Source organism: Rutilus rutilus (assembly GCF_951802725.1).
Source record: "Rutilus rutilus genome assembly, chromosome: 20".
Classification (NCBI taxonomy): Eukaryota; Metazoa; Chordata; class Actinopteri; order Cypriniformes; family Leuciscidae; genus Rutilus; species Rutilus rutilus.
Window position 1 is genome coordinate 30921302 of NC_140225.1, and position 19419 is coordinate 30940720.

Genomic DNA, 19419 nt, shown 5'->3' on the forward strand with positions numbered 1-19419 from the left:
GACCAGCTCAAACCAGCATTGATTTGCAAGCTGCTTTAGGCTAATTTATGCTAGTTAGTGTCGATCCTGGTCTAGGCATGTTGTTGACCTGCAAACTTAGATCGCTTTTCAGCAATCTACACTGCCGTGGCTGAATATACAGTCTGATTTTACCTGAGATTGCAGTCGGAATTAAATAATGATGAAATCCAAAATAATTGCAAGAACACGCGTCTTTATAGCTAACCTTGTGGGCATACAACGTCTGATTCACAAACAAATGATTCTTTTCAATTAAATTCCTTCACCGATTGAACTTACTGACACCAACCAAGTTTACTATATTACATGATGAATGTAATGAAATGAATACTTTTATTTACCAAGGAGGGAATAAAATTAATAATAATTAATTATTAATAAAAATGACTTTTTAAAAATTCTTTTACTTCTGAATGAATCCTGAAAACATGCATCACAGTTTCGACAAAAACATAAAGCAGCACAGCTGTGTTTTAACATTGATAATAATCAGAAATGTTTCTTGAGCAGCAAATCAGCATATTAGAATGATTTCTGAGGGATCATGTGACACTGAAGACAGGAGTAATGATGCTGAAAATTCAGCTTTGATCACATGAATAGATTACAGTTTACAACTAATAATTAATTGTAATAATATTTCTACTGTCTGTGCCTTTGTGAGCATAAAATACTTATTTTACTGACAATATTACCGACCCCAAACTTTTGCTCAGTAGTGAATGCAGTATACAGTATACATTTCAATGAATAATTATAAAAAATTTGTTCTCACATAGACCTCTGGAAAATGTTGCATTCAAAACAAATCCAAAACATAAGTTGGTGACAAACCATGTGAGGGCTTTCAGCAGGCCTGCGAAATGTTCTTGCTTTTCTACAGAAAAGCAAGGTAGGAAAAGACACTCAATACAGACGATCCATCCGCTCTGTCAGTGCAACACAATCTGCCTTCCAGATCTCCCACAATTACATTCGTCTTTCAGCGGCATTGCTAACTATTAGCCCAGCCCGAGAGCGAATGACCCTCAACAGCCGCTCAAGTCTATCTCGGCAGACATCTCTAATCGTAATCACAGCTCCGCTCAATCAGAGGATTTCACACCGCGAGCTTCCTCTGGCCTCGTCAACATCACCAGTGACAGATCGCAGACACCCGGGCTTTCTTAAAATTAATCAAACAGCTGGGAAATTACAGGGTCCGCTCAAATGATAGCCGCACGGTGACATCACAAAGCGCCATAGGTGGCAGTGCCTGTGGCAAGGCCTTCATCTGAACAGATGGATACGCCACGACATCACAGACTCTCGCTGCATGGAGAGATGCATGTGGTGAATGGAAAGAGAGAACATCCATACAAACATGCTCAAATGAAAAGAAAAGGTATTTTTTCTAGACAGTGATGAGATTAAATTGAGATAAAAAAGTGCATTTTGTGAATTTTGTGCACCATTAATGCCAATTTCATCCAAATCACACACATCACCTTTAAAGGTTGTATCAGCGCTGCCCGCCCCATAAGCATGCCGTCAAAAAAACGCGTGAACAGATGGATACCAATCACCGACAGGGGTGGGTGTTGTGAGGTTTTGCGCTCGTGCACGGCTGCCTATGACGGCTGCACGCAAAAACCTCACAACACCCACCCCTGTCGGTGATTGGTTGGAACACTATTTGTTTTGGTTTTGAGTGGTTGGTGAAACCAATTGTTTTTGTGTGCAGATCTCAGAGCCTAGGCTGCCTACAGAGACGCGTTTTTTTGACGGCATGCTTATGGGGCGGGCAGCTAGCGGATCGTTAGGAAAGATTAGATGAATGTGATCATTTATGTTTAGGCCTGAAATCACTGACACAACCTTTAAAGTTCCCTTGTAGTCAATTATTTTATCCCTTGAAACTCATCTTTGATCACCAAAATGACATATTTAAAAGTTTTTGCCTTAAAATAGCTTGAATGTAACTCTACACCCTTGCCTCATTTAGAATACGCGGTTCCATGAATATGTAAATGAGCCCCGCCTCCACTCACTCACTCAGCTCAGAGATCCACTCGTTGATGATCACACGTTGATCTGATTGGTTACAAAGGTAGTTTGTGACGTCAGAAACACCAACGATTTCAAAGCGTGTTTTTGAGACTGTCTTTGGTTCACTGCAGTTTTAAGGAGAAAATACTCAGCAATGGTTTGTCTTTAAAAGACCATTAAAAAGACCACATAGACATATAAACAACATTAAAAGCTTGATTTTCACCACAAGGGGACTTTAAATGAATCTTAAATGAGAACTCCATTAAGTCTGCTGAGCAACGAATGACACAAATACAAAGGGAAATGAGTGATCCTTCATTGTGGTGAAGACGCACACTCAGCAGTAAGAGTAATTGGCTATTCTTGAAGGTGGGCTTAGAGGTGGCTCTAGGTATCATGTAACAACAATGAATAAAGTGAGAAGAGAGACAGCACAGAGATAGTGATATTACCAAGAGGACACTGAGAATAAAAACTACACCTGACCCAGTCACAGACTGGCTTTTACTGACACACTTTCCGGAGCATAAAGACAGAGCGATGAGAACCTCCTGAAAGACAGAGAGAGCCGGGGTAGATGACATCCTTCTGTGTTTGTAATTACGCGGCTCTGTCAGAGGCGAATGCATCACGAGCGAAGGTGGCAGCGAGGAGGGAGAAAAAGGGCGCGCTCTCAAACTGAGATGCCATCTGGGCCTGCGTTGTCCTCGGAATGATAATACTGCCCGGCTTCCGCATGCATGCACGCACACACACATATACACACCAGTGCTTGGATGAAATGAGAACACATGCCCGCTGGTGTGGATGAGACGCAAACAGCAAGAACAGTTCCGGATTCCTCCAGAGAATGAGACAGCTGAGCTGGATGGCTAAGATAAGACGTGAGAGACATGCTAGCAAACTGAAAGAGGATGAATGCAACACATTTGGAGGCGGCGACTACTTTTTAGTTCCTGCCACTTCGGCCAATCAAAAAAGGCATGAGTGAAGAGAGTGAAGAAGGCATTCACATAAAAAGAGAAAATTGTTACTCGTTTTTCAAAGCACTGTTGGGAGAAATGTCTACTACAAAGTGATACATGATTGTTGCTCAAAAAAGAGCAACCTTTAAACAATGAAAAATACTAAACGCCTTAATCATAGCCGATGCACTACCACTAGCAACCCAGGTTCATTGTAAATACTGTATGCGACGACTCTAACCCTAACATTTCAACAAATCTCCCAAAACATACCTATATGTATGTAATTCAATGCAGGTTCCAGTTAAAATTAACACTAGTGGCAGTAAAACACCAACGACTTTGGTTCCATAAAAAAATAAAAATAAATTGCAGGGCAGATTATCAATTAGTAAGACTTATTTTCATGCGGTTGTTTGCACAACACTATGTTGTGACCTCAAAACACATTTACCATAGTGCATGATTTGTAAACTGATATAGTTCCACGTTTTCATCAGTACATTTCTTCTGTAGCACTGCACTTGTGATGTGCAGCGATCTAGTAACTACACAAATGATGTTTTATAAACCAAGTTCGGGAGGAGCACGTTCAAATAATCAATCAATCAACCAATCTATCAATCATCTCATCAAACAATTACCATGTCTACCCAATCAGGATGAGAGGAAGCATATATATATTCACTCTGTCAACTCACCTAACTTCCTTGACAGTTTCAGCATCCCTCCACCACCCCGACTGCTCACCCTTGGCTTGTTCTTTCACAGCCAGGAATACGGGGGGAGTACTCTGGGTTCGGGCCGAATACCGAGCCCGGAGCCCTCTCCTCGGACAGCACGCCAAATACGCATTTATTCTATCTGACTTATTTGTAAGTGTGAACTAGTGAAACCACAATAAAAGAGCTCTAATAAAAGACTTGCAGAAGCTAAAATGGCATGGCTGATTCAGCGTTAGCATTTTAAATCTCACATTTGCTTTTGTTAACGCTATTGGTTAGGTTTATGGTCGGGTTGAGCGTAGGTGGTATGTGCCGAATCAAAGTATTTCAGGTTTTGCAGAAATGTAGCCAGAGTCACGTATGAACGTTGACCACTGACGTCTGAATGTGCAATCTGAAAGAACTTCCAAGTATTCTTCCAAGAATCTTTTCATGATGCTGTGAATAAACAGTGAGTCAGCAAGTTAGCAGTTGGAGAACTGCTAACTCAGTCCCACGCAACAGCTAATTCTGGCAAACACAGGTTGTTGCCAATCAAGGTTAACCAGCATGGATGGTGGAAGGAAGGTTGTGGGCTTCCTCTCTACCGCAACGCTAACACTTTTGTGCTTAAGTGTGGGTGAGGCTGGAAATGCAACGGGTGCACTGATGCAACAGTGACAGTGGCCACCTGTGCCTGTAGGGAAAAGAAAAAAAAATCCCCCAGAATGCAATTGCACAAGCAGGGGATGCTTCAGTGGCGCAAAGCCCTGCCATGAAAAGGAAGGAGGAGGGATACGCTCTGCGCATCACCGGCTCTGGCACAGACCCACTTCAATTAGCTCAGTGTGCTGTGGAAGAAGCAGACAGCAGTGCATCAGAGCGTCTGAACACACACCGTCTCTCCTGTGCAGAGAACACACGCACTGCAAAGAAACACACTTCACATGCAAAGGCAAAAGGGTCATTTCTGTTATGCAGTTCTACGGCACCTTCTGAGCTCTGTAACTTTTAATGAATATGTTTGTGAGATAGTTTCAAAAAGCATTACTATAAAAAAAGATAAACAAGACCTTGAGAAATATGCTCTGGACAAGCTCAGACAATAAAGTGTTATTAATTATAACTATTTACACAATGATTGGTCAACCATGGTCACAAGTTCCGATGGTAACGATGGAAACGACAGAAACAGACCCCAATTTAACATTAAACTATTGATAAAAAATGGCTTGTTTTATACAATAAGACAATATTCACCAGAAAAACATTTCTAGAAATGAAAAAAATAGATATCCCCCCCAAAAAACCTGGAATATGTTAGAAGCACCCAGACAAATATGGCAACATCTGCTCAAACCTAAACCAAAATGATTTCAAATGAATCACATTTTCACTTAATTTTGATATTGTGATAAAAGAAATACTATTGTATGATTAACTTTTGAATGACGAATTGTATGATGAAGTTTCATTTGTTCTCTAATATAGTGAGATAAAAATACCAGGAGAGATTCAAATCCAAAGTGTAGCAGCATCTCATTCCTGGACTTGGCTCTGAGTGGATACTTATAATGAATTTGCATGTTCATATATTTCTGTGGTCTTGTCCCTTGTGTAAATGCCCTTGTGTGTTAAAAAAAACCTAGATCTGTCTACACACTCTGTTGTATGTAATGATTTCTGCCCTATTTAAAAGTGCAAGGCAGCACCTTCCTTTTTCAGAACGCTACTGGTGCCATTTAAATAAACGTAGGGGGGGAAGGGGTTTATCCCATCAGCCAGAAAAGCCAGTGCAAGGCCTCGGGGCAACTCCGGTGTGTGTGCTGTTTAGGCACATTTATAAAAGAGAGAGTATTTGTGTGTATGTGTGTGCTGCCTCAGGAGGTGCTGACACAGAGGAAATGATGGTTCTTAGTGGTGAATGCTACTGAGCTAATATGCAGCAGGAGCGAGATTCAGCTGGGCTCCATACTGAGGCCAGCATATGGGCTACTCTGTCACACAAACACACGCCGCATGCCTCCAGGCTCTTTCACAGAACCACCAAATCCTAATAACTCCCAGCAAAATCATGCTGTACATCTGACCAAGCCCTTAAATGATCCCTCGAAATCCCGCTGCACAACTAACTCAGCTCTTCAACAACACCTCAAAACTTTTGTATATAACTTACTCAGGCCTTCAACAACACTGTAAGACTCTACTACACAAAATTGGCCCTTCAACAGTGCCTCGAGAACTAACTCAGCCCTCTCAAATTCTACTATACGTCTAACTCAAAACTTCAATAACACCTCAAAACTCTGTAACAGTATGGTTGGGGCTTATGTCAAGGTCATGGGTTCGATTCTCAGGGAATGCATGATTACATCTATAGCTTTAATGCAATGTAACTACTTTGGATAAAAGCATCTGCAAAATGCAAGTGGAAATGTTCTACACAACTATCTCGACCCTTTAATAACACTTTAAAATTCCTATTAGAAAACAAACTTCAATAATGTCTCAAAGCATTACTAGACAACTCAACCTGTTGACAACCAAAAACTCCCCTTAAGAACTAACTCCTCAACCCTTTGAAAATGACTCTACAACACAACTATCTCAACCATTCAACAATGTATTAAAGCTCTACTACACAACTAACTCAACCTTTAACAACTCCTCAAAACTCCACTACACAACTAACTCAATCTTCAACAACTCCGCAAAACCCCACTACACAACTAACTCAACCTTTAACAACTCCTCAAAACTCCACTACACAACTAACTCAATCTTCAACAACTCCGCAAAACCCCACTACACAACTAACTCAACCTTTAACAACTCCTCAAAACTCCACTACACAACTAACTCAACATTCAACAACGCCTAAAAACTCCACTACACAACTAACTCAACCTTTAACAACTCCTCAAAACTCCACTACACAACTAACTCAACATTCAACAACGCCTAAAAACTCCACTACACAACTAACTCAACATTCAACAACGCCTAAAAACCCCACTACACAACTAACTCAACCTTTAACAACTCCTCAAAACTCCACTACACAACTAACTCAACATTCAACAACGCCTAAAAACCCCACTACACAACTAACTCAACCTTTAACAACTCCTCAAAACTCCACTACACAACTAACTCAATCTTCAACAACTCCTCAAAACTACACAACACAACTAACTCAATCTTCAATAATGCCTCAAAACTACACTACACAACTAACTCAACATTCAACAACACCTCAAAACTCCACTACACAACTAACTCAATCTTCAACAATGCCTCAAAACTACACTACACTACACAACTAACTCAATCTTCAACAATGCCTCAAAACTCCACAACACAACTAACTCAACCTAAACAATAACTTAAACTCCACTGCACAATTATCTCAACCCTTCAATAATGCCTCAAAACTCCACTACACAACTAACTGAACCTGTAAATAACAACTAAAAACTACACAGCACAACTAAATAAACCATTTGATAACCCTGCAAAACTCTACAACACAGCTCAATCTTTAAATAATGCCTCAAACCTTTTCTACACAACTAACTTAATTCTTCATTAATGTCACAAAACTTTACATCAACCCTTCGATAGCACCTCAAAACTCCAATACACATCTAACTAAACCCTTCAACAATGCCTCAAAGCTCTACTAGACAACTAACTGAACCTGTAAAAAATAACAAAAAACTCCACAGCACAACTAACTAAACCCTTTGATAACTCTTTAAAAAAAACTCCTCTACACAGCTAGTCAATCTTTAAATAACACCTCAAATCTCCACTACACAACTTACTCAACCCTTTCATTACATTTAAAAAATAAACCTGTCAATTCAAACCTCTACTAGACAACTACTGGAACTTAACAAGTAACTAGTTACTGAAAACTCACAATACAACTAACTCTACACTTCTATAGTGCTTCAAAACGACATTACACAACTAATGTTCGATAACACCAATAATTCCTCAAAACACAAATACACAGATCAACCCTGCAATAGCATTTCGAAGCTCTACCACACAACTTTCTTAACTATTTGATAACATAACTCCACCACATAACTAACTAAGCACTCTAAACATGGATCAATGCAAATGAATTCCTCAAGACATCAAGACATTCCTCATTTAATATCAATTACTTAAATTATATAATACTGAAAAACTAAGAAAGCACGAGACGCTTTTGAGAAGTAATCAAAGTGTTGACTCTAGTTGTCAAAAACACCTAATCATTTTGTGCGACTGAGACATTCAATTTGTATGAAGAGCTGAAAGCACTAGGCACTGAGATGAGAACAAGGCTAGTGACCGCGACTGTCTTTTCAGAGATGGACAAGGGGAGAGGAACATCAGATGACAGGTACACACAGTCTCAGCGTTGTTCATATATCAGTTAGCAAATGAAGTGAAGCACAGAGCCAAGCAAATCCCTTCTCCGCTCTGGCCTCTCCGATTGGCTGGCACCTAATTGTGTTGCGCTGTCACGGGACGAGGCGGTAAGGAGTTAATAGGTTAATTTAAGAAAATGAACAGCCACATACATCACATGCTCTTGGAACGGAAGGTCACATTTATGCTGAAAACATGACTTTTTAGCTTCAACATCTTACCCTTTACAAAAAGTCCTTACTGAGTTTTCAGTGTGAAACACGATTATAGTCCTAGAGAGGTATGACAAATGCATTACATTGAAACTGTAAATCTACAGTATACATGAGCAAGCCCAGATCTAACAAATCAAGGTCAGTTACGGCTTCAGTGTGACGATGCTATTAACAGGGACATTTTTGGCTGCGTTCTGACATTATATAAAAACCTGCGAGAGTCATTAGCCTTTAACAAAGGATTAAAATCCACATTTGGTGTGCAAAGGGTATGAGATAAATCACGCTAAGTAAGTAAGGGAATCGATAATTTCTCAGATGGCCTGAATTGCTCTTTATCTATATTAAACAGAAGAGTCTAATGGATGGCACTTTAGACGGTCCCTTCGTGTCCTTTAAAAGGCATATGCTTGGTTCCTAGCCCAGAACATTTGAAAACTGTTCAGAAGAGGCTAGATTCAATTAAACGTCTCTCTCGTACCTTGAACTTTGTGCTGCTGACGAAAGGTAAACACATCAATCTCCTTTTGCTACCCGAGCAGCAACAGTCCTCAAATCTGACCAAGCGTTACCTTCGAATCTGGAGCAGACTGAAAAAAAATAGCCCAACGACAAGAACAGCAGAGCAGAGGCCTGAGCAAGACCAACATGCTGACATGGTGCTAAAAGAGATAACTGGATCCTTTTACCAGATCAGCTCAGTTCTGCTCAAGACATCTGGTATTTAGGACAGTATCAACTGCTGATTGACCAGTATGGGTTTTTAATAACCCATAATAAAGGCAAAATCGAGAGAGCAGGCTGGCTTTGATACTGTACTCAAACCACACATAAAAATGTCCAAACGTTACTACATTAGATAGCAAACCATAAAACCAAGTGATATTTCATTTAAAGCTAGGTAGCATTCTGTATGCACAATATTTAAACAAAACATTTCACAAAAATAAGTTTGCTTGCATGGTTTTGAATGATAAAACGATCCATATCCTGTACAAAATTAAGACAAAAAAAATATTACTTTGACGAACTACACTTCATCCATCCACTAAAAATCACTAGGTGATTTATTAAAGCAAATGCCAAAAAGGCTTAGAGAAAATTATGTTGATTCTAAGATTTTTTTAAATTTTTTTTAGAACATTACTACATTACTAAAACTTTAATTAAAATTAAAATGACAACACAAAATATAAAAATAAGACAAAATTCAAAATACGAATAAAAACTATAATAGTATCTCAATGATATTACAATAACACTGGAATGCAGATGCCACTTCCTACTATAGATGTCCTGGCACATAAGCTATAAGATAATGCGGTGCACAAACACAGCAAGCACTCCTAATAGCGACAGACACTATATTTAAAGGGATAGTTCACTTTGAAATTTAATTTTGGTATGTTTTAGCTTACCTCAAGGGCATCCAAGATGTAGGTGTCTTTGTTTCCGCAATAGTTTCAATTTTGAAATTTTTAGGTCAAACCGTTCTTGTCTGTCAGTCACATAATGCAGGTCTATGGTCACCACCTCAAAGAGCATGCACAGAGTATTTATATCGTTTTTACGTCTTGTACACAACCACGTCCAAGTGATCTGAAGCCAGAACGCGCGCACACGTCACACATCAGGAAGCGCGCGCGCCCTCAGATCACTTGGACGTGGCTGTGTACAAGAGGTAAAAACGATATAAATACTGTTCGTTTTCTCACACAAACCGCTCGTTTCGTGTCTTAGGCCATCAATGTGCACTTACGATGGGGAATTGTTTAATTTGGACTTCTCTGTGCATGCTCTTTGAGGTGGTGACCATAGACCTGCATTATATGACTGACAGACAAGAACGGTTTGACCTAAAAATATCAAAATTGAAACTACTGCGGAAACAAAGACACCTGGATGCTCTTGAGGTAAGCTAAAACATACCAAAATTTAATTTTAAAGTTAACTATCCCTTTAAATGCAGGTAAAGTTAAATAACCAGAAAAAAACACTTTTTGATTTACACATTAGCTCTCACGCACCATCTCGCTGGAATATGAATTATTTCAGGTTATAGGATTTCGCTCTCCGAGGCAACAGGCAAGGATAAGGAACGACAGGAGACCGAAATCTATTGACATAAACGAGCTCAGATGTTGCCTTTTCATTCACCCTCTTACTTTGAAATCAATACGACTCTGTCCGTGTAGGTAGATTCTATTCACATTCCCCTCTCGCCCCGTCTCCCGGAGAGCCCGAGACTTAGTCAGCAGTCTGTGAGAAACCGTTTCAATTACACAGAGTGCTTTTAAAATGAGGGATGTGAATGCATTATAAAGCTCAACGCTGATGTATTCACTAATAATGATGGCATCCCAGGAAGCCGGCCATAATAATCCCCAATGACATATAGAGTAACTGATGGAAGCAGAAATGGAAAGGGGGTTTGTCATGTGATTGATTTCTCCTTCAAATGAACTGGCGCTGCTCTTGAGCGAGGAGAACTGGGGCACATGACACGATGACCCCGTGACCCCTGTGCTCTGGTACATCAAGTACTGTCAGATGACAGTCTCTCTGTGCGTGTTCTTCACTTCTGCTCTAATGACCCCTCAAAGTTATCTTGTGACAGGAAATGATGATGTTCAGAAGGAAAGCATGTCTCCCTGAAACAGCATGACCTCTGCTCTGATGCCAACCTTATAAATCTTAGTTCAGTCTGTTCAATGCACAATCACCTCAGAGCATCTCAAAATATCGCTGCGATGCGAAGAGCTACAATTGGACTAAACTTAGTGTCGCCGGCACACTGTCTCAGAACGTAAGATGAAGTGAAACTCACCCCAGGAATATCTTCCAGCTATTGTCTGCAAACTCACAGCCTAGTAATCAAGTAGTAAACGGTTACAAAGTGGACGTAGAGGCCATCAAAGTGACACTGAAAGGAACAAAATGAATTTGCAGAAACAGAACTGAGATGGAAGCTCATGAGTGACTGGATTAGAACGCTCTACATGGCATGCGCTTTACAAACAGTAAATCACACAGGATACTCAACGTATTGTGGGCATCTAGACACGACCAAAACGCAGCAGAGACCGTGTCTACTAGTCGATCCCCCTCGTGGCACAGATCCTCGGCAAAGACCACAAGAACCAGACCGGTCCTCCACACAGACCCTATGGCAGGCTTCAGGCTCCATACCGGCGTAATGAATCGCTCTTCAAACTAAAGGAACTGGATGAATATTTGAATGCTACCGATCCCCAATCTGAATTCTGACTTGTGATGCAGCCTGAATCATAATCACACACTGTTTGTTAAACGCTGTTCGCTGTTAATGTTGAATGAGACCTGAACTGAGCCGGACGATGACATCATTATTTGCAGAACTGCTTTATAGATGAAATGAACTAATTTAATAATTGATGATCTTTACAATGGAAGAGCTGAATCAACACTGAGCTGACTTCAGATGAACAACAGCCGAAATGCATAATTTGTTCTTTATCAATGTAAAGCTGCTTTTCAACTACCCGTGTTGTATAAAGCGCAGTATAAATAAAGGGGACTTGACTTGACTATTATAGTATTGCGTCGTTAGTTTAGTAACAACCATAAAACACATTGCAAATATTGAGTCAATTTAAATCGATTTTTTTTATTGATATTAAAAATATATTTATTGATAATCAATATTTTTAACTAGCGACTTGACCATTGAGTCAGTGAACCCAAGAAACAGGCAAAATTCACAACACATTCTTATGAATGAAATTCTTCTTATCTAGTATTTTCCTTTTTCCACATAATTTCTAAATATTAACTAAGAATAAATAATTAATTCAAAAGTTAAGAACATTTTGTCTTCCAGAAAAAGCTAAATGCTGAATGAAATTGTTTAAAAAAAGAAAAAAAGAAAAGAGAACTTGTTGCAATTTAATGCCAAGGTAAATAGCTGCTGACCTACTGAATTTGATATTAGACAATCAGGCAACAGAATGACATCTGTGTCATTTTATGCTTAAGAAAAGATGTTCGAAAGAAAACATCTGAGAACCAAAAGTGTATAACGTTCATGCTTTCAGATAATAAAGCTGGTGGTCACTATGAACTGTCATTGTATAGAAAAGAGCTGCATGGTGATAAAGTTTAGAACAAAATAGAGAGTAAATAATGACAGAATTTAAAATAATGTTTTAAAATAACACAATAAAATATCATATATTTAGATCTTTTCACTAAATGTATCATAAGCATTCAGTGTGAAATACATTGAATTGAATAAGTAATACCATGTCCCACAGTGTCTCTCCGTCTCTAGTGTCTAATGAGCGCACAGCTCATTTCCTCTTCCTCTAATGCCACAAAGTGAGAGGAATTGTAAAGTATCCCAGAAAGGACAGCTACTTTACAAATAAAGACAGAGTCCTAAAGAAGTTAATTCTGGATAAATTGACTTTGACCCCAGTAAAAAAATCCTCAGGATTAATTAATTGCTCCAATTAGGTGATGAATGTGGCCACTTAGACTAATTGTCAGTGGAGCATGGGCTTCTCCAGTCCTCATGGGACCTTTAAGGAGCTTTCAAGAAAGAGCTTTTTCTGAAAGTAAACCGCCTTGCATTGAAGTTTTAGAAGGCAAAGTCATTATAACCGGTCCTCCGAGAGTGATTAGCAGCACATGTCAGATTGTGTTTTTAGATGTGAATTTGTGTGAGAGATTAATGGCCGCTGTTAGTGTGCTTGTGCTGTCTGGCTAGTGATAAACCAGCTGTTATGTAACAGCCCTGTTTCCCTGGTTAACTATAAGTAATAATTATAAGTAATAATTTGTCAATGAGGCTTCTGAGATTTGGGTAACAGAACAAACAAGCTCTTTATGAGTGGGAAGATTAGATCCATCTCGTTAACTTATTGGCAACTAACTTTTTTTTTTTTCGGTCACACTTTAGTTTAGAGTCCAATTGTTACTATTAACTAACTATTAACTCCAACTTTTGCCCCAATAAACTCCTAATTACTGCTTATTAATATTTAGTAAGGTAGTTGTTAAGTTAAGGTATGGGGTAGGGATGTAGAATATGATCATGCAGAATAAGGCATTATTAATAAGTACTGATAAACAGCCAATATCCTAGTAATATGCATGCTAATAAACAACAAGATAATAGTGAGAAATTGACCATAAACTAAAGTGATGCCTTTTTGTCTTTTAACTAAAGCTTGTCCAATAGTGATACATTATTGTCTTTGACTATCTGTACATTCAGTTTGAAGCTACTTAGGTAGTAAAGGTCAGTCTGACTGAACAATCACATTCATTTTGTGTTTTCATGCCATTTAGAGGCAGGTTTAAAAATAAATATTTCTCTGTATAGAGAAAACGATCAAAGAAATGATCAGAAAGGAAAAAAAAAAAACATCCATCCAAATTGATAAGATACTGATATCATCACAGACATACTAAGATTCAAGAGTTTGGGGTTTTGGGTAAGATTTTTTTATGTTTTTGAAAGAACTCACCAAGGCTGAGATTATTTGATCAAACATATCAAATATTTTTAAATATTATTACAATTTAAAATATCTGTTTTTTATTTGAATATTTTTTTTAATGTAATTTATTCCTAAAATGTCAAATCTGAATTTTCAGCATCATTACTAAATTTCCAGTTTAGTGGTATCAAATCAAAAAAAGATCTATAAGATCTCGCTGTTCAAGAAACATTTCTCATTATTATCAATGTTGAAACCTGTTCTGCTGCTTCATATTTTTGTGGAAACCATAATACATTTTACTCAGGATTCTCAATAGAAAGTTTAGAAGCATTTATTTGAAATAAAAATCCTTTGCATTCTTGCTGAATAAAAGTATCGTTTGAGGACATCTAATATCTTTCAAAGATTTGACGCAACTAAACTGGAATTTTTGGGCGAATCAAATAAATAGCTCTATGTTGTTAGTTGGAAAACATGACTTTGTTTCCAGGCAGACTGATACACCCAGACCCCAGCCAATCCGATTTCAGCCAGCTCTTCCCATTTCTGTGTGCAACATGCATCAGACTGGCAGTGTCTGTGGGTGGTCCATTGCCATGCCGTCTGAGGCTCGGCTTCCTAAGACTAAAGAATATCTTACACTCAATTCAGAATGTCTGAACATCGAATTTGAGTGCCTCGAATACTAAATATTATGTACGTCCAGTTACTACACTGCAGCAGTCAGTTATTTAGAAACCTTTTACGACACCATAAAAGAACAATTTGGTGTACAAACCATGAATGACCACTGAGCATTAGAGTGCCTTACAGGCCCTCATACATCTCCGTTTCTATTACCGTCTCTATTCAAACAGTAACTAACTCCATTCTCTATGGATGTCAGCTGCACAACTTTGCCTTATGGGCCTTGTACTGACGGCAGCGGCTGCTCCCCTGATTAAATTCATCACCTTTATTACAGTGTGGAGTGCAGGGCCTAGCATGGCTGACTGCTCCTGTTGCCCATTGAGGGCATTCATCTGCACTAACGGGGGCAGGGGTTTACGCATTAGACTGTGAGCATCCCGTCTGCTTCACGCACATGCATCGCTCACAGGTGACATGCCAGGGCCGGTCGCACGTCTCATATCTAAAGGCCACACTACTCTTCAGAGCGGGGAGAAACATCTCTCTACAACACTGACTATGGCAAGGGGCTTCACATAATGTGTATCAAATACACTGGTGCCCGCTCGCACTTGTTAAAGTGGTTTTAGACTGTGGTTCCGACCCTTTTCACACACAGTTATTAACACTGTCAATCTAGTAATGTTAGATTATACTTTGGGTTGTATTACCTTGGCATTCAATTTCAGAAAGCTAGATGCTGTGTGATACAATGGCTAAAGGAGTGATTTGACATCTGTCTCTCTTCTGACCACCTCAATCAATTCCTCAATATTCATTTTTTTCCTCTTTTGGAAAAGTCATAAACGCTATTGTGATTCTTTTGCTTTTGGAGCAAATGGGAATGCAAGGAAACCCCAATAATAATACAAATAATATTATATATATATATATTATTTTATTATTGGGGTTATCGCATATCGCATTTTTCTTCAATATCGTGCAGCCCTAGTTAATAACTGTGGAAATTATATATACACAGACATACAAGTTTGCCCAACCTCCTACTTCCCTTTCTGAGAACCCCGAATATGTGAAAAGTTTCCATTGGAAATGTCATGCAATTTTAGGTTTGTAACTATATATATATTTCACAAAAATCACGTCAAAATCATTGGGGATTTTGAATTAGGATTAAACAATGTCCCCAATCACTAAGCTATTATTGCTCAAAATGTATAGTTCACAAGTTCACATTTTAATTGAAAATACATATTTGGCTTCAGCACACGCTCTTAATTCCCCTTGGATTACTAAATTAATACATATTTTAATATTTTATACAAAACAGTCAGTAGAGATAGAGGTGAAATTGGGGTGGTGGATTCCTGAATTTTTTTAATGTGATTAAAAAAAACACAATAAATCCTGCATGCGATTCGTGTTTTCACTGATGCAGTTCAAGCTTGAATTTCAATGGGGGGGATTTTCTAAGCAAATATTGATATATGTGATAAACTGCACTTAATTTGATTGATGTAATATTAGTTTTAAAATGTTATCTGTCATTCAAACAGCTTTCTCATCTAAAAAATGACCAAGTCCAAGACAATCTCCCCAGAGCAACCCAGAGTTAAGTGAAGTGCTCTAGGCCACAATAACAACACAGGATCCCAGACAGTCTTCAGTATACGGGGGCCTTCTGATTAAACGTGAACTTAGGACCTTTGGAAACTGAACATTTCTCCGGCCTGGATCTACAACTACTAAACGAGCACCAAATGTTCAAGAAAAAACAATGATAATGATATAATAGTAATTTATGGGAGGATATAACAGTTCGTCTAGTTTCGGTAGATTACATTAGAGTAATTTAGAAAAATTAACAGTGCTCTCACAGTAATAATGTCAGCAATTGCCTAAATCTAAAGTGCTCCCAAGCTACCGCTTGTACCCGATCGTGTGATATTACAAACAAAAGTGTAAAATGAATGCACATTATGAGATGGATGCAAGCCGACACAAACACACACATTCACGCACTCTCGTCCAAACAGAGCCAGATTCGTTGCATATTACAACACCCCATGGGGAATATCACACATGCGATCTCACGCAGCTTCTGAGCGATCGCTTGCCTCGATTATCAATGCTGCCACTGATTTTCAACACTCTCAATTCATTTCTGTATTTTCATTCTCCAAGAGCCGTGCAGAAAACGTTCACGTATGATCAATGCAGTGGTCCGGCATGAGCGGTAGACCGTAATTTACGTTCTAGGACAGGATAGAGCTGAGCTCAGCAAAAGCCCGTGATTTAGGGTTGCTTTGGTGATGGGTTCCACTATAGCGGCAAAGCATCTGAGATTAAGTGTGTTGAGGAGCGCAGCCCATATGTTGCAGTGCTGTAGCGCGACAACAGGACATACGTTTCTCAGCGGATCCAGAAACACATTTTCTATTCTGATAATCACAAAAGACCACGACCAATTGTAATTCGTTTTCTAAGAGGCAACTGATCAGGGGCATGCATGCATTTGCACACCCTCTTAACATGCAGATCTGAGCAGTATGTCCTGTTTATCTAAGGTCAGGGATCAGTTCTGCAATGGTTCAATAGTGGAAGTGAAACCGACTCTCATGAGCACAAGACTAACTCGCTGTCTCAGTCTGACTGAGTTTGTGCTCCCTTGACAGTGTTATTAATTCAGATTTGCACAACCTAGACTGTGACAAACCCATAATACGTGGTGGAGGAAACTCCTCTAACTGGCATATTACTGAAAAAGATCGCATTAAACAGCATGACACATCTCTACGCCAGATTCTCACCATCTCAAAGCTGTGAAAACTCATGACGTGAGTCATACTGTACTTCGCAATTGAAACGCATAATATTATTCAAGTTGGCAGGAAAGATCAGCCACATAGTCCTGATTACATGGCTAATGTTACAGGCGAACATCACTGATGTTGTCCAAAAGCTAGTTTCGACCAGAGGGAGAGGCTGTAAATGTGAGTGGCAAGAAGCAAACAAGAAGGCGACTGTGAAAGTGCTGCAATTCACAAAGCACAGAGTGTAAAGCCAGGCCGCAGGCCCGCCCAAGGGGTATATGATGATGTCCGAAAAGCAAGTGTATAATAGGCACTTTTTGGTGTATTTATAATAGTGTCTATATTGACAAATGAGAATATATTTCCACAGAAGTCATTCTGCACTGACGTCACAGAGGAGTCGTTAGGCTTACGTCATTCCACTGCGATGTGCAGATGAACAGGATCCTCGGGTATTTAACTGCGGATGCCAAGGGGCTACGTCAACACTGAAATGCCATGTTCAGCGCAGATGATTCACTGGCATATTATTTGGAATGGTGTATGTCAGCAATTATAAACCTTCCAACCTACCTAACTTGTGCAAGGGAGGGTGGTAGCGCTCAAGGGTGTCAGAAACATGACGACTCTCTCTCCCTCACACTGTAATAAGTAAGTAATGATGAGTAATGAGTCAGTAATGTAGAGTAATGTGTGTAATGATGGAGTTTTATAAATGTAATTTCACTTTAGGTTTGCTCAAGAGGTTTTAAATTACTACAAGCACATCATGATCTGAAATTACATTTGCTTTGTTTTGAAAACATTTTCTTTCACAAATTTTCAACTGGCAGTGAAATTCCATAAAGTAAAAGAAATGAAAATGCATTTGTTAGGCAGGAGAATTACACTACAAATGAACAATGAAAATCAGTCTACGCTGACAGAACTGCCTCTGCATTGAGGAATAAAAGGAACATTGAGCAATAAAAGGAGGCCCTCCATAGAAAAACATGGGTCCATAGATAGATAGATTTTTTTATTATCCTTTGATCACTTTAAATGGATATTAAGCGCAATTTTATATGCAATAAAGGCCAAGGCTTTCTATAAAACATTTATAAAACAGACTAAACGAGAAAAAGAGCACAGTTTGTGCAAATATATAAACCTCATTAACAACTTTATAAAGTTGACAGCAGGAAATGGGTACAAGAGGTTTTAAAGAATTAGTCAAGAGCCCCCTGGTGCCACAGTTCACGAAATTCCCACCGTTAACCACAAAGTACAGAGAGGTCGACTCCTCTGGGACCACAATTAAACCATGTCATGGTGCACAGTAGTTAAAAGACTAATTTGACAAACTAAGCTACGTGAATACTGACGTAGCTTATTCAGCGAGGGGAAACGGTTTCCTTCACAGTCTATGCCGTTTATTTTTAAACGGCATAAACTGTGAAGGAAACACATTTTTTTTTTTTTTTTTTTTTTACTTACTCTTAAACGCATAGTGTGGCATTTTGTTAGGTTATTTTAGTAAACAACAGTTCTCGCGAAAGTCGCGATGACTATTTAAATTGCAACGGTCCAGAAGAGGATCTGAAGGTGACAGTAAGCTTATCTTGTAAGCTCAGTCACTTATTTTCTGGTAAATGTTCATTATAACGTAGGCATTAGCAGTACAATTATACGACTATTCACTCGGAAGTGATTTGGAACGTTCTCTTTTAGAGCAGGCAAACCGTCGGAACGGGCCAAATTCTAAATCGAATTTTCGATTCAAATCTGTTCTCTCCTAGAGTATATCTTTTAAGAGTTTAAATGAGAAACATTTTACTTGTACGAGTTTTAATTTTTTACCTCAGAGAAAGTCTCCTAGACAATCATATTCTTACGGTGAAATTAACCTTTTGCATTACGGTCATTCACATATGAAACAAAAATATATTTTTTCTAATGAGAAATCCATCAGAATCACTGTAAAATCATTTCGCAAGCCACAGGTACCCCCCTTGCAACGGAGAAAGTAGCGACTACCATATCCGAGCGCAAACTTAAGCAGCTTTTAAAGCTGGACTATAAGGCTGTAAACGTCGTGTGATTGATCGGCAAAATAAGGGTGAAGGGTCTGACACCAAAAAAAAACC

The 19419-nt window shown here is 38.9% G+C and overlaps 1 protein-coding gene across 4 annotated transcripts in view; it reads right to left on the reverse strand.

Moving 5' to 3' along the window:
• The window catches only part of qkib (QKI, KH domain containing, RNA binding b), a 105975-nt gene that overhangs the window by 85681 nt on the left and 875 nt on the right, over nt 1–19419 (reverse strand). The gene's annotated exons all lie outside the window — the stretch shown is intronic.